Genomic DNA, 10292 nt, shown 5'->3' with positions numbered 1-10292 from the left:
AATTATCCGCTCATCAGTTGACTTGGTCAAAAAATTTTAAAAATTAGTTGTTTCTTACAAGTCCAGTCAAATTTTCAAATTTAAAAATCTTATCTTTTCAAAATCTTTTTCAAAAATCAAATCTTTTTCATTTTTCTCACTATTTTTCGAAAATTTTTTAAATTGAATATTAAAACCTTTTTCTTATCTTTAATTCATGATTTTCAAAGGCTTTACTAACAATTAATGTGATTGATTCAAAAATTTGAAGCTTGTTACTTTCTTATTAAGAAAGGTTCAATCTTTAATTTCTAAAATCATATCTTTTAGTTTCTTGTTAGTCAAGTAATTAATTTTAATTTAAAAAAAATCAAATCTTTTTCAAAATATCTTTTCCAATCATATCTTTTTAATCATATCTTTTTAAAATTATATCTTTTTCAAAAATTTGATTTTAAAATATCTTATCTAACTTCTTATCTTCTTATCTTTTCAAATTTGATTTTATTATCTTTTTCAACTAACTAATTAACTTTTTGTTTGTTTCTTATCTTTTTCAAAACCACCTAACTACTTCTCGCTCTCTAATTTTCGAAAATATCTCATCCTTTTTCAAAATTCTTTTTAAATTAACTAATTGTTTTAAATTTTAATTTTAATTATATCTTATCTTTAATTTTCAAAAATCATTAACTACTTTTTCAAAATTATTTTTGAATTCTCCCTCTCTTCTCTTCTTCTATTTATTTATTTATTTACTAACACTTCTCTTCACCCATCTTCATCTCCAATCACTGCCTCTATCCTCACCCTTGTAATTGGATTCTCCACTTCTATTCCTTTCTTCTTCTACTAATAATAAGGATCCTCTTTGTCCAGATATAGAGGATTCCTCTTCCTTTTCTTTTTCTCTTCTCTTTCATATGAGCAGGAACAAGGAAAAAGACACTCTTGTTGAAGCTGATCCAGAACCTGAAAGGACTCTAAAAAGGAAACTAAGAGAAGCTAAATTACAACAATCTAGAGGCAACTTTTCTGAAATTTTTGAACAAGAGAAGGAGATGGCAGCCGAACCCAACAACAATGATACAAGGAGGATGCTTGGTGATTTCACTAAACCAACATCCAAGTTTGATGGAAGAAGCATCTCAATTTCTGCCATTGGAGCAAACAATTTTGAGCTGAAACCTCAATTAGTTGCTTTGATGCAACAGAACTGCAAGTTTTATGGACTTCCATCTGAAGATCCTTATCAGTTTTTAACTGAGTTCTTGCAAATTTGTGAGACTGTTAAGACAAATGGAGTAGATCCTGAAGTCTACAGGCTCATACTTTTTCCTTTTGCTGTAAGAGACAGAGCTAGAACATGGTTGGACTCACAACCTAAAGATAGCCTGGACTCCTGGGATAAGCTGGTCACAGCCTTCTTGGATAAATTCTTTCCTCCTCAAAAGCTGAGCAAGCTTAGAGTGGATGTTCAGACCTTCAAACAAAAAGATGGTGAATCCCTCTATGAAGCTTGGGAAAGATACAAGCAGATGACCAAAAAGTGTCCTTCTGACATGTTTTCAGAATGGACCATATTAAATATATTCTATTATGGTCTATCTGAGTTTTCCAAAATGTCATTGGACCATTCTGCAGGTGGATCCATTCACTTAAAGAAAACGCCTGTAGAAGCTCAAGAACTTATTGACATGGTTGCAAATAACCAATTCATGTACACTTCTAAGAGGAATTCTGTGAATAATGGAACGCCTCAGAGGAAGGGAGTTCTTGAAATTGATGCTCTGAATGCCATATTGGCTCAGAACAAAGTGTTGACTCAGCAAGTCAACATGATCTCTCAAAGTCTGAATGGATGGCAAAATGCATCCAACAGTACTAAAGAGGCAGCTTCTGAAGAAGCTTATGATCCTGAGAACCCTGCAATAGCAGAGGTAAATTACATGGGTGAACCTTATGGGAACACCTATAATTCATCATGGAGAAATCATCCAAATTTCTCATGGAAGGATCAACAAAAGCCTCAACAAGGCTTTAATAATGGTGGAAGAAATAGGCTAAGCAATAACAAGCCTTTTCCATCATCTTCTCAGCAACAGACAGAGAATTCTGAACAGAGCCCCTCTAACTTATCAAACATAGTCTCTGATCTGTCTAATGCCACCTTAAGTTTCATGAATGAATCAAGATCCTCCATTAGAAATTTGGAGGCACAAGTGGGCCAGCTGAGTAAGAAAGTCACTGAAACTCCTCCCAGTATTCTCCCAAGCAATACAGAAGAAAATCGAAAAGGAGAGTGCAAGGCCATTGATGTAATCAATATGGCCGAATGCACAACGGAGGAGAAGGACGAAAATCCTAGTGAGGAAGACCTTCTGAGACGTCTCTCAAATAAGAAGGAGTTCCCTATTGAGGACCTAAAGGAATCTGAGGCTCATATAGAGACCATAGAGATTCCATTAAATCTCCTTCTGCCATTCATGAGCTCTGAAGATTATTCTTCCTCTGAAGAGGATGAAGATGTAACTGGAGAGCAAGTTGCTCAATATCTAGGAGCCATCATGAAGCTGAATGCCAAGTTATTTGGTAATGAGACTTGGGAAGGTTAACCTCCCTTGCTCATTAGTGAACTTGATACATGGGTTCAGCAAACTCTACCTCAAAAGAAACAAGATCCTGGGAAATTCTTAATACCCTGTACCAAAGGTACCATGACCTTTGAAAAAGCTCTGTGTGACCTAGGGTCAGGCATAAATCTTATGCCACTCTCTGTAATGGAGAAGCTGGGGATCATTGAGGTACAGCCTGCCTTATTCTCATTACAATTGGCAGACAAGTTAGTAAGACAAGCTTATGGATCAGTAGAGGACGTGTTGATAAAGGTTAAAGGCCTTTACATTCCTGCTGATTTTATAATCTTAGATACTAGGAAGGAGGAGGATGAATGCATCATCCTTGGAAGACCTTTCCTAGCCACAACAGAAGCTGTGATAGATGTTAACAGAGGAGAATTTCTCCTTCAATTGAATGGGGACTACCTTGTGTTTAAGGCACACGGCTATCCTTTTGTAACAAGGGAGAGTAAGCATGCAGAGCTTCTCTCAGTACAGAGTCAAACAGAGCCCCCACAATCAAACTCTAAGTTTGGTGTTGGGAGGCCACAACCAAACTCTAAGTTTGGTGTTGAACCCCCATATCCAAACTCTAAGTTTGGTGTTGGGAGTCCACAACATTGACCTGATCACCTTTGTGGCTCCATAAGAGCTTACTGTCAAGCTATTGACATTAAGGAAATGCTTATTGGGAGGCAACCCAATTTTTATTTATCTAATTTTATTTTTTATTTTATTGTTCTTTTATGTTTTATTAGGTACATGATCATGTGGAGTCATGAAAAAAATATTAAAATAAAAAACAGAATAAAAAACAGCAGAAGAAAAATCACACCCTGGAGGAAGGACTTACTGGCGTTTAAGGAGCATCTGGCTGGCGTTCAACGCCAGAACAGAGCATAGAGCTGGCACTGAATGCCAGAAACAAGTATGGAACTGGCGTTCAACGCCAGAAACATGCTGCATATGGGCGTTGAACGCCCAGAACATGCATCACTTCGGCGTTTAAACGCCAGAATGGTATGCTAAGGCATTTTACATGCCTAATTGATGCAGAGATGTAAATCCTTGATACCTCAGGATCTGTGGACCCCACAGGATCCCCACCTAACATATTCCCACCTTACCTCCTAATTAATCCTATAACACACTTTCCCAAAAACCCTTCACCAATCACATCAACCTTCTTCCCAATTACCCCCTTCACCACTCGCATCCATCCACTCTTCCCCATAAACCCCACCTACCTTCAAAATTCAAAAATCTTTCCCACCCAAACCCAACCTAAATGGATGAACCTACCCTCTCCCCCCTCCCTATATATACCTCTCCATTCTACTTCATTTTTACACAACACAACCCCCTCTTGTATACCTTGGTCGAATCCTACACCTCTCATTCTCCCCCATATTTTCTTCTTCTTCTTCTTCTCTTCTTTCTTCTCTTGCTCGAGGGCGAGCAATATTTTAAGTTTGGTGTGGTAAAAGCATAAGCTTTTTATTTTTCCATAACCATTGATGGCACCCAAGGCCGGAGAATCCTCTAGAACAGGAAAAGGGAAGACAAAAGCTTCCACCTCTGAGTCATGGGAGATGGAAAGATTCATCTCCAAATCCCATCAAGACCACTTCTATGATGTTGTGGCCAAGAAGAAGGTGATCTCTGAGGTCCCTTTCAAGCTCAAAAAAATGAGTATCCAGAGATCCGACATGAGATCCAAAGAAGAGGTTGGGAAGTTCTAACCAACCCCATTCAACAAGTCAGAATCTTAATGGTTCAAGAGTTCTATGCCAATGCATGGATCACTAGGAACCATGATCAAAGTGTGAACCCGAGTCCAAAGAATTATCTTACAATGGTTCGGGGGAAATACTTAGATTTTAGTCCGAAAAATGTGAGGTTGGCGTTCAACTTACCCATGATGCAAGGATATGCACGCCCCTACACTAGAAGGGTCAACTTTAATCAAAGGTTGGGCCAAGTCCTTATGGACATATGTGTGGAAGGAGCTCAATGGAAAAGAGACTCCAAAGGCAAGCCAGTTCAACTAAGAAGACTGGACCTCAAGTCTGTGGCTAGAGGATGGTTGGAGTTCATTCAAAGCTCCATCATCCCCACTAGCAACCGATCTGAAGTTACTGTGGATCGGGCCATCATGATTCATAGCATCATGATTGGAGAGGAAGTAGAAGTTCATGAAGTCATCTCCCATAAATTCTACAAAATAGCCGATAAGTCCTCTACTTTGGCAAGGCTAGCTTTTCCTCATCTTATTTGCCATCTATGTTACTCAGCTGGAGTTATCATAGAAGGAGACATCCTCATTGAGGAGGACAAGCCCATCACTAAGAAAAGGATGGAGCAAACAAGAGAGCCCACTCATGGAGCCCAAGGGACGCATGAGGAAGCTCATCACCAAGAAATCCCAGAGATGCCTCAAGGGATGCACTTTTCTCCCAAAAACTATTGGGAACAACTCAACACTTCCTTAGAAGATTTGAGTTACAATGTGGAACAATTAAGGGTGGAACATCAAAAGCACTCCATCATTCTCCATGAAATAAGAGAAGATCAAAGAGCAATGAGGGAGGAGCAACAAAGGCAAGGAAGGGACATAGAAGAGCTTAAGGACATCATTGGTCCTTCAAGAAGAAGACGCCACTAAGGTGGACTCATTCCTTGTTCTTATTTCTCTGTTTTTTTATTTTTATGCTTCATGTCTATTTATGTTTTGTGTCTCTACTTCATGATCATTAGTATGTAGTAACTATGTCTTAAAGCTATGAATAAAATTCCATAAATTCTTCACCTCTCTTAAATTAAAAATGTTTTTAAATCCAAAAGAACAAGAAGTACATGAATTTCAAAATTATCCTTGAATTTAGTTTAATTATATTGATGTGGTGACAATACTTTTTGTTTTCTGAATGAATGCTTAAACAGTGCATATTTTTGATCTTGTTGTTTATGAATGTTAAAATTGTTGGCTCTTGAAAGAATGAAGAACAAAGAAAAATGTTATTGACAATTTGAAAAATCATGAAATTGATTCTTGAAGTAAGAAAAAGCAGTGAAAAAGTAAAAGCTTGCGAAAAAAAAAATATCTTGCAAAAAAAATAGAAAGAAAAAAGAAAAAGCAAGCAGAAAAAGCCAATAGCCCTTAAAACCAAAAGGCAAGGGTAAAAAGGATCCAAGGCTTTGAGCATCAATGGATAGGAGGGCCCAAGGAACTAAAATCCAGGCCTAAGCGGCTAAATCAAGCTGTCCCTAACCATGTGCTTGTGGCATGCAGGTCCAAGTGAAAAGCTTGAGACTGAGTGGTTAAAGTCGTGATCCAAAGCAAAAAGAGTGTGCTTAAGAGCTCTGGATACCTCTAACTGGGGACTCTAGCAAAGCTGAGTCATAATCTAAAAAGGTTCACCCAGTTATCTGTCTGTGGCATTTATGTATCCGGTGGTAATACTGGAAAACAAAGTGCTTAGGGCCACGACCAAGACTCATAAAAGTGGCTGTGTTCAAGAATCAACATACTTAACTAGAAAAATCAATAACACTATCCGAAATTCTAAGTTCCTACAGAAGTCAATCATTCTAAACTTCAAGGGAGAAAGTGAGATGCCAAAACTGTTCAGAAGCAAAAAGCTACAAGTCCCGCTCATCTAATCAGAATTAATATTCATTGATATTTTGGAATTTATAGTATATTCTCTTCTTATTATCCTAATTAATTTTCAGTTGCTTGGGGACAAGCAACAATTTAAGTTTGGTGTTGTGATGAGCGGATAATTTATACGCTTTTTTGCATTGTTTTTAGGTAGTTTTTAGTATGATCTAGTTACTTTTAGGGATATTTTCATTAGTTTTTATGCTAAATTCAAATTTATGGACTTTACTATGAGTTTGTGTATTTTTCTGTGATTTCAGGTATTTTCTGGCTGAAATTGAGAGACCTGAGCAAAACTCTGATAGGAGGCTGACAAAGGACTGCCGATGCTGTTGGAATCTGACCTCCCTGCACTCGAAATGAATTTTTTGGAGCTACAGAACTTCAAATGGCGCGCTCTCAACGGCGTTGGAAAGTAGACATCCAGAGCTTTCCAACAATATATAATAGTTCATACCTTATTCGTGATTAGACGACGTAAACTGGCGGCTCAACGCCAGTTCCATGTTGCTGTCTGGAGTCAAACGCCAGAAACACGTCACGAACCGGAGTTGAACGCCCAAAACACGTTACAACTTGGCGTTCCACTCCAAAAGAAGCCTCAGCTCGTGGATAGATCAAGCTCAGCCCAAACATACACCAAGTGGGCCCTGGAAGTGGATTTATGCATCAATTACTTACTCTTGTAAATCCTAGTAGCTAGTCTAGTATAAATAGGATAGTTTACTATTGTATTAGATATCTTGGGATGTTTAGTTCTCAGATCATGGGGGCTGGCCATTCGGCCATGCCTGGACCTTTCACTTATGTATTTTCAACGGTGGAGTTTCTACACACCATAGATTAAGGGTGTGGAGATCTGCTGTACCTCAAGTTTTAATGCAATTACTATTATTTTCTATCCAATTCGATTTATTCCTGTTCTAAGATATTCGTTGCACTTCAACTTGATGAATGTGATGATCCGTGACACTCATCATCATTCTCACCTATGAATGCGCGTGATTGACAACCACTTCCGTTCTACCTTAGACCGGACACATATCTCATGGATTCCTTTATCAGAATCTTCGTGGTATAAGCTAGAATTGATGGAGGTATTCATGGAAATCCGGAAAGTCTAACCTTGTTTGTGGTATTCCGAGTAGGATTCCGAGATTGAATGATTGTGACGAGCTTCAAACTCCTGAAGGCTGGGCGTTAGTGACAGACGCAAAAGAATCACTAGATTCTACTCCAACCTGATTGAGAACCGACAGATGATAAGCCGTGCTGTGACAGAGTATTTGGACCATTTTCACTGAGAGGATGGGATGTAGCCATTGACAACGGTGATGCCCTACATACAGCTTGCCATGGAAAGGAGTAAGAAGGATTGGATGAAAGCAGTAGGAAAGCAGAGATTCAACAGGGACAAGCATCTCCATACGCTTATCTGAAATTTCCACCATTAATTTACATAAGTAGTTCTATCCTTTATTATTTAAGCAAGTATCTCTTTATATTTCCCATAACCAATTATTATCCGCCTGACTGAGATTTACAAGATGACCATAGATTGCTTCATACCAACAATCTCTGTGGGATCGACCCTTACTCACGTAAGGTATTACTTGGACGACCCAGTGCACTTGCTGGTTAGTTGTGCGGAGTTGTGATTAAGTGTAATTCACGTGTGAGAGCTACCAAACTATTGGAGCCATTGTTGATGATCGCAAATTCCTCCACCAACCACCATCTGTAATCGCATCCTAGTGGGTTCTTACTTATGTATCTCTGCCACAGGTGGGCCCCAGCTATTGAGCCATGTCATAGCCCGATGCACAATATGCTACACCTCCTTTAATTGACTATGGTCAGATCTTGGATCTATAGTAGTTTCAGTACCCTCTACAATACTCACAGTTGCTTCCTTATCCACTGCATTATTAGTATCTGTTACAGTAGCAGATGTACAACCAGCCTCCGGCATATATTCTTATATAGCTAAAATTTCTTATCGCGTATCTACAGGGACGGATCCAGAAATATTATTATGGGAGGGACAATGATGTATATAATATTAAAAAATTATGTAAAAAATTATATAATGTAAGATGTATTACAAAAATATACTGATAGAGAATATATTTTAAATTGTAAAAAATATGTGTGTACTTTTTACTAACGAAGCGGTCGATTCTTCGTATCATAAAATTCGTCGATAATAGAATTTGTGCTAAATTTTTTAGAAAATTTCTTTTCAATATAATTAAAGATAATTAGCAAGAAATTCATCTTTCATTTTATTTTTGAGTCATTCTTCACAATATTCATTGCTAAAAAAGATCTTTCAGTTGTAGTAGTTGAAACATAGAGAATTAATACCAAATGAATAAAAAAAATAATCACAAAAAAAAATCTACTTTATGAAATTTGAAAAATTTATTTAATTAAAAAATATTAATAACAATATATTTTTTAAAATTTTTTTAATATGATTACTTATTTTTTAGATATTATAAATTATTAATATTTAAATTGAACTGAATTTTTATTTATATTAGACTAAATATTAAATAATTTTTTAAAAAAATTAAATCATACTTAATAATTTATTATTATTAATTAAAAAAAAAAGTTGAGGCAACTCGCTCCCATATGTCCGTCTCTATGTATCTATCACATATGCACAGCTAATGAAATGATTAAATACGTATCTCGTCTTTAGTAAATACGGGATTATAAAATATGTATTCCATTCGCAGTGAACATGTGATAAAAGCAAAAGCAGTTGATATTTATAAACGTATCTCAGTTGATAATTTTTTCGATGTATTTCATTGGATAAAGATATATAAAATCTCTATGATTGCTTGTAACGATTATTAATTAAAATATGCACAAGGGGATAGCGATGCAGGCATTATGCTAATAACCATGAAATGAGCACCACAAAATTGGAAGAAAAGTTAGTTACGAATGAGGGATAGCTAGCAATTGATCCGAGAAATCTGGGGTCAGGCGTAATGCTACTGTGCTAGGGAGAGGGTTATTAGCAAGAGATTGGAAGGCTATGTTCACTAGAGAATTATGGTATATTCTTTCTTCTGTCTAGAGGTGATAAATCGATTAGTCCATTTTATTTCACTCCATCCCATTTAATCAAAAGTCTGTTCTATCTTCGTTAGTAAGGTGGTTCTAAATTTTTATCTCGTCCTAGTTAATGGCAAATTGGTGGACTAAACTCGTTAATTTTGTTTTTTTTAAATTATTAAATATTAAAAAATATATAATTTCATAAATATTTTAATAAATTTATAATTTCTAAAGACAAAAAAATTATAATTTTTAAATTTATAAACATTAAAGTCTTTCTAATTATAAGTATTTAACAAAAATAATCATTAACCAAATTTTTTGAAGCAAAATCATAGAATGGTGGCCTCCGCAGGTAAGCTAGACCCATCCTGCCAAAACCCGTGAGTTAGGCAGTGCGAACTAAGCAGACTTTTTTTCCGCCTTTTTTAATGAGTTACGCGGACCGATCCGGCGGATTTCGGCCCATTTACTGCCCCTAGTTCTGTCATTCCGCTGTTCTCTATCCTTTCTCTGGATTTCCTCTCTTCTGTGTATTCTTCTCATATGAACCTTCTCTTATTATCCCGATACTCATGCTTGATGCGGATGACCTGAATATTCAACCTCTCCACTCCACTATCAGACTTAATTAGTGCTTTACTCATACTCTTCTTTTACTTGTTTAATTTCATCACTGTTACATTGAGTTTTCTTTGCTTTTTTATCCTGTACTTGGTACCAGATTTTATAGTTAATACATACCTGAGTTTATCACCCTTTCATTGCTCATATCAGATAATGGCATTAGGCTTCATATCTGTTAACATTTTTCATTTAAATAAATTTGTTAGTTGATTTGATACCATGAATTGAAATCAATCGACACTCATATGTCATATCTATACTGTTAGACTTTTTTTCCCCTCTGTTTCTTTTTACTTGTTTCTAAATCCTATATAAGGAATAAAAAG

General features: G+C 36.5%; 1 non-coding gene across 1 annotated transcript; it reads right to left on the bottom strand.

Moving 5' to 3' along the window:
* Nucleotides 1-1439: 1439 nt before the first annotated feature.
* On the bottom strand, nucleotides 1440-1543 carry LOC130977475 (small nucleolar RNA R71). Its single transcript, XR_009085164.1, has one exon. It is a non-coding gene; the product is annotated as a small nucleolar RNA R71 (small nucleolar RNA).
* Nucleotides 1544-10292: the final 8749 nt, after the last annotated feature.

This window comes from Arachis stenosperma, chromosome 4 (assembly GCF_014773155.1).
Source record: "Arachis stenosperma cultivar V10309 chromosome 4, arast.V10309.gnm1.PFL2, whole genome shotgun sequence".
NCBI lineage: Eukaryota > Viridiplantae > Streptophyta > Magnoliopsida > Fabales > Fabaceae > Arachis > Arachis stenosperma.
The sequence above is the reverse complement of the archived record's forward strand: the minus strand, read 5'-3'. Positions and strand labels throughout refer to the sequence as shown.